The following is a 6,576-nucleotide window of genomic DNA, read 5'->3' as shown; positions in this document are numbered from 1 at the left end:
AGTTCTCAACTCCTACAGGAGATAATCTGATTGGCTCTCTGGATCACATGTCTATACTGGTTCTCTCATCTATAAATAAGGGGAGCAGGACCATATGGTATGAACATAGTTCCTAGGCCATATTCATATCCAGCAGTTGTTACAAACCAAGGAGACTGATGGTTGGGAAGGTGCCTATTAACACAGTTACTACCTTCTTGAGCAGGAATGTTGCCCAGGACACTGTTTCTTACGGGTTGACCAGGAATTTTAAGATGAGTTTGCAATACTGTTACATGGACTTTCCAGAGGAAAACTGAAAAAAAAAATTTGGCTTCAGAGAGGAGATCAATAACAGATGAAAGAAACAATCCCACTCAAGTTTCACTTGGCGAACCGATGACTTTATTGGGGTTACTTACAGGAGCACGGTATCATAAGAGCTGTACTCCTGGAGCTCCTTACACAACTTGAAGGCAGTGGGCAAATAAGAGTCCCCTCTCCCTGGCAACTATTCACTGATTATGTAACTAACATGAAGACAAGACCATGTGATTATTGTGCCTTTCTGAGCTTCCTAAGCCTGGGAACTTACATGAGCTTCCCTCCAGCCTCCAGGAGGGAATGTTTCAATTCAGAGGAAAGACTGTGAGATAGAGATGCTGTGAGCCTCTTGTCATAATGAATCATTTCTCTGTGGGAGGGAGAAGAGTGGTCCTGAGGCAGAAATGGGAAGCTAGCATAATGTCATCCTCACATGCATAACTTGTCTAGGTGACACAAGTTGAGTGAAGAAGACCCTTCTCCTGAGAGGACATTAAGGACTTGTTGACCTGGATGTAATCTGGGGTTCAATTAGAATACTAAGGACAGGACTAGATGGGTGGGGCAGTACCCAAGGGGGAGCCCCTTCTCTGAGGAGGAGGGGAGGGGGCAATGAGAGGAAGGACTTGTGGGGGTGAGATTGGGAAGAGAGGATGGAGAGGGCTGTGATGGGAATGTAAAGTGAATTTTTTAAATTAATTAATTAAAGAACACTAAGGACAGGTTGAATGCCCGGATCCAATGGGTGTGGTCCTGGAAAAGTGCACAGTAGGACAGCAGGTTAGTGAATTTCATTTCTTTGGAATGTAACTTTTGTGCACTGCCTCTTAATCTTTCTTCTTGTTGTGTTCTTTCACTTCCACGCATCTTTCCTGATGACACTGGTCTACAATGACATCTCCAGCTTCCCGAGGTCCTTCCTACCTGTGCCATTGAGTCAATGGTTGGCCACAGTCTACCTTGTCTCCTTTGTGAGCCATTCTCCATCTTTGATGTCATACTTGAGCTATGCATCCCATTTTACCAGTGAGAGCAGACATCCAGGGGTGGGGAGAGAAATGTGTTTTAAGCTTATTTACGGCACAGCAGAGAAACCCTTATATTACAGGCATTGAAGCAGTGTTTACCCTGACTACCTGGTAAGATGTTTATGACCTTCAGCAAATCACTTTGTGACATTTAATTTATCTAATTGCAAACCAGAGTGAATAATGTTGATTCCCCAGTTCCCTTACTCTTTCTTTCCATAGCTCCTTCTTGGGTCCCTACTCTGTGTCGAGGTGAGTTGATGGAACAAAAGCTTATTAAAGGGGTTGTTAGAGGCATCGAATAAGATAATAGACCTGAGAAAAATCACAAAAGCTGCAAGCATTTCCAAAGGAAAGGTGTTTACTTAAACATTCATATTTAGACATTGGAACAGTAAGGAAATTATTTCATAAGCTTCCTCCTGGGTTTCCAGAGCACTCCGAGCTCACGGTACCTATATTACAGCACTTATCACATTGTATTACAGTTATTTGTGTATGTTTCCTTCTTTGCCCCAGACTGTGAGTTTCAACACTGAACCCCGAGCACTTAGCCAGTGCCTGCCACATAATAGGCCTCAGTAAATATTTTAAATAAATTAATGAATGAAATAAAGTCAGCCTCCAAGGGTTCTCAGCCTACAAAGAAAGAGCGTGTTCAGACAATAAGCACGCTGATGAAAACACTGTCCTAAGAATCGTGCAGAGACGGTTATAAAGGGAAGAAAAAAAGATATAGATTTTCCCCTAAAGGATCTTAGAAATAGAATGCAGAAGCAGAGTACACACATATGAAAATGCCTTCAGACGATTTATCAAATTACCTAAAAGCAGTTGCATTTTCAAACTTTGATGCAGATGTTGATGGACTTCAGAAGAGCCACAGGCAGGCACAGTTCATCAGGAGGAAGCTGCTTGGAGAATAGGAGTTATTATGGGAGGCATTGGAAACTAAACAAAGTCCATGGAAGTAGTACCTGTGTGGATGGGAGGAAGAGCAGGCGGCTGGGTGTTATCGACAAGGGTGTTTGGAAGCCTGTAGTGCTACCGCACTTAAAGCAGATGCTCTTTGCCTGTGCTGGATGGACACACACACATGCTCACACATGTGTGCACACACATACATACACATATGCATACACACATGCATACACATAGACAATACACACATGCACACATACATACACACATAGACACACATGGATGCACATACACACATATAGACACATGCACACACATACACACATGTACACACACATGTGCATACATGTATACACACACATACACACATGTACCTATATACACATACACAGATGCACAGACATATATACATATAAACATACACACATACACACACCATCCCTGTGAACAGGAGCTAGGGTGATAGATTTGAAGTGCTGTGCTTCCTCTGGAGAGAAATACTCTCTCCTCAAGTGCTTCTTAATGTGCCAGCATGTTGACCCTTTGAAGGTAGCAGATCTGCAGTTCTCAAGAGCACCCTCCCAGGACCGGGCCTGCTCTAAAAGTGTCCCCATTTCCAGGATCCCACATAAAACTCACTCAGTTAGAATCCTTTGTTCCGGTCCCTTTGATCATCTTAGAAATAGGCCTTTGGAGTAGGGCTGCAGAGGGCAGAGCCAGGGTGGCAACAGTTTGTCAGTCTTAAGCTGGTAAAGTATAGTATCTGCTTTGTGCAGTGACTACACTGTTGGGAGGCAAAGAGATCCTCTGCCTAGGCACTCAACCACTTTCCTTAAATAGCAACCACAAATATGGGCTCCATGCTCACACTCAATGGGAATTCTGTATGCACTGTTTCAATATTTATGTCTTGCTGTGATGTGCTGGTAGTTATTTTGGGTGCTGGGGATAAGTTTAGTCATTTCATGAAGATTGTGTTCAAGTGTGAAAAAATACAATCAGTGAATTTATTTTGTAGAAAAGAATGTACAGGAACCAAACAAAGCCACCACGTTTGGTGTATGAGCCACTATCCCGTTGCTGTGACAAAACACTGTGGACAAAAGCACCTTAGCGAAGTATAAGTTTATTTCAGCTTATAGTTCCATGATGGAAGGCATGGTGGCAAGCAGCCATGGTGCCAGGAGCAGCAAGCTGAGAGTTCCCATCTTCAAAGGCAAGCAAGAAGCAGAGAGAGAGAGAGAGAGAGAGAGAGAGAGAGAGAGAGAGAGAGAGAGAGAGAGAACTGGAATGACAGGGTCCTTTACCATATCAAAGCCTGCCTCCAGTGACTTCCTTCAAGAAAGCCAAACCCCCTAAGCCTCCACAAACAGTGCCAACACCTGGAAGCCAAAGGTTCAAATATATGAGTCTGTAGGGGACATTCTCATCAAATCATCACAGATGAGCTCAGCATAGTATTCCCTAAGTGTGAAATATTGAAACTGAGACTTGAAGAATAATAAGGAATTAGTCATCAGGCATTAAGTTGTGTATATTCTAGGCACATATCTACAATACAAAGATACTAAGATACTAAGACACTAAGACAGGGTTGGGGTTTCTGATACATACACATACACATACATATATGCTTGTCCATATATATATGCCACACACATACGTGTACACATAGTGGTCTAAGCATAGAAAGTAAGAAGCTATAAGAGAAGAAAAAGAGAAAACAGAATGGCAAAAAGGTCAGAACATAATGTAATAACCTAAGGAAATACATTATTCCCAAAGACAATGGTATGCCACTCAATGATTTGAAGCAGAGAATGATGTGGCATGCCCACTCACAATGCATATATAACCTCCAGGAATAGCTTCATAAAGAGCTGCTCTCAACATGGACAACAGATGTTGTCCAAAGTTCTATGGGCAGCGAACTGCTTGTGTGGCTCTGAATCCCTTACCTCCCCTGAAAAGTGAAGCATTTCATGTGTAGACATTGTCCATTATCTTTGGATTCTATTTTTAGATATAGCCCATGTGAGGAAGCCAGGGAGATGGCTCAGTGGTAAAGTACTTGACATGCAGGTGTGAGGGCCCTAGGTAGGTTCCCAGCACCCATGCTTTAAAACAAAACAAAAAGCCCAGAGCTGAGTTCAGTGGTCCACATCTGTAATCTCATGCTGAGAAGGAAGAGACAGAAGTATCCCTGGGGCTCTCTGGCAGCCAATCTAGAGAACTTGGCCAGCTGTGGATTCAGTAAGAAATTGCCTCAATGAATAAGGTAGACAATGGAGGAAGATGTGTGTGTGTGCATGTACACACATACACACACACACACACACACAGGCCTGCACACACACATGAGAATATAAATCGAAGACAGCTAAGACTAACTCTTTGTGTGGCGTTCATTAAAAGTCCAGGCTGATGAGCAGACAGATTAACTCTGTCCAGTGAGGATCTGCAGAAATTCCTGAAGCCATCTCAGAATTACTCCCAACACATAAGTACTTCTTTCATGTGCACACGATTGATAAAAGAATCTTGTTGTATTGATTTTTTCCCCTCTTGGAACTTTTCTTTTTTTATTTTAATTAATTAATTTTTTACACTCCATATTTTATCCCCCCATCCACCCTCCGACTGTTCCACATCCCATACATCCTCCCCATACCCCTGTCTCCACGGGGATGCCCCCACCCCACCCCACCGGACCTGACCTGACCTCTAAACTCCCTGGGGCCCCCAGTCTCTTGAGGGTTAGGTGCATCATCTCTGAATGAACACAGACCCGTCAGTCCTCTGCTGTATGTGTGTTGGGGGCCTCATATCAGCTGGTATATATGCTGTCTGTTTGGTGGTCCGGTGTTTGAGAGATCTCAGGGGTCCAGATTAATTGAGACTGCTGGACCTCCAACAGGATCGCCCTTCTCCTCAGCTTCTTTCAACCTTCCCTAATTCAACAACAGAGGTCAGCTGCTTCTGTCCATTAGTTGGGTACAAATAGTGCATCTGACTCTTCCAGCTGCTTGTTGGGTCTTTCAGAGGGCAGTCATGATAGGTCCCTTTTTGTGAGAGCTCCATAGCTTCAGTAATAGTGTCAGGCCTTGGGACCTCTCCTTGAGCTAGATCCCACTTTGGGCCTGTCCCTGGACCTTCTTTTCCTCAGGGTCCTCTCCATTTCCATCCCTGTAATTCTTTCAGATAGGAACAATTATGGGTCAGAGTTGTGACTGTGGCATGGTAACCTCATCCCTCACTTGATGTCTTCCTGCTGGAGGTGGGCTCCATAAGTTCCCTCTTCCTACTGTCAGGCATTTCATCTAAAGTCCCTCCTTTTGAGTCCTGAGAGTCTCATAGGTGCATTCTGGAGGGTCTCCCCCCCCCCACACTCTTATTTCTGGAGATTGCCTGTTTCCATTCTTTCTGCTGGCCCTCAGGGCTTCAGTCCTTTTCCCTCAACCAATACCAGATCAGGTTTCCCTCTCCCCCTGCCCCACTCACCCCATCCCATCCACTTGCCCTCTCAGAAACTTTTCTAGCTCAAACTCTTTACCTTATACCTCAGTTCCCTGACCCAACACACACACACACACACACACACACACACACACACACACACACACACAAATAGGGAGGGGGAGAGAGAGATCTAGAAAGAACCCTAAAGAACATTAGCTTCATCTACTTACACAGTCAGGTCTCTGTGTCCCAAGCTTTCTCCCAGTGTCCTTGGAGCCTAATGAGGGATGAAGCCTGGGGATATGTAGACTGCTGACAGGGTTTGGAAGAGACACCCACATTAAAGAAGCATATAGTGAAATTTTTCCCTGCACCAAGAGTCTGGAAAACTAAAACGGAATGATGGGAAATCCTTGGAAATCTCTTCAATCGCCAGGGCCTGTCATTCTGAACCTCTAAACTGACTGTGGGACAGGCGGCAGTCAGGGGCCCAACATAACCAATGTCTTCATATCTGTAAGAGGTTTCTGGTGAAATATGAGGTGAGGAGTGGAGGGGGAGGTGACAACCAATGCTTGTCCTCAATTCATTGGCATCAGATAACTCACCTTGGGGCCAGAGAGACAGGTGCAGGGCACAGGAGGGTCAGGTCTCTCCGAGGGGTGAAGGGGATGGCCCCTTGTAATCCAATATCCTCTTGGCGCCACACAGCACTCAAGCCCAAATCCATCATGGCAAATGAACCAGGTGACAGGATTAAATATCCCCTAATTGCAGTCCCCTGGGAGGGGTTGTGCCAGCTGTCTCTTCCACATGCCTAGCCCAGCAGATGGGAGATCAGATATCAAAGGGTCACTTCTGAGGG

General features: G+C 44.7%; 1 long non-coding RNA gene across 1 annotated transcript; it reads right to left on the bottom strand.

The window, feature by feature from the left end:
* Window positions 1-1,679: 1,679 nt before the first annotated feature.
* Window positions 1,680-6,243, bottom strand: LOC110301115. The gene is made up of 3 exons (XR_002378683.1): window positions 5,942-6,243; window positions 5,041-5,203; window positions 1,680-2,242 (listed from the first exon to the last, which is right to left on the bottom strand). It is a non-coding gene; the product is annotated as an uncharacterized LOC110301115 (long non-coding RNA).
* Window positions 6,244-6,576: the final 333 nt, after the last annotated feature.

The sequence above is a fragment of the Mus caroli genome, chromosome 9 (assembly GCF_900094665.2).
Source record: "Mus caroli chromosome 9, CAROLI_EIJ_v1.1, whole genome shotgun sequence".
In the NCBI taxonomy this organism is placed as follows: Eukaryota; Metazoa; Chordata; class Mammalia; order Rodentia; family Muridae; genus Mus; species Mus caroli.
This window is presented reverse-complemented; position numbering and strand designations above follow the sequence as displayed.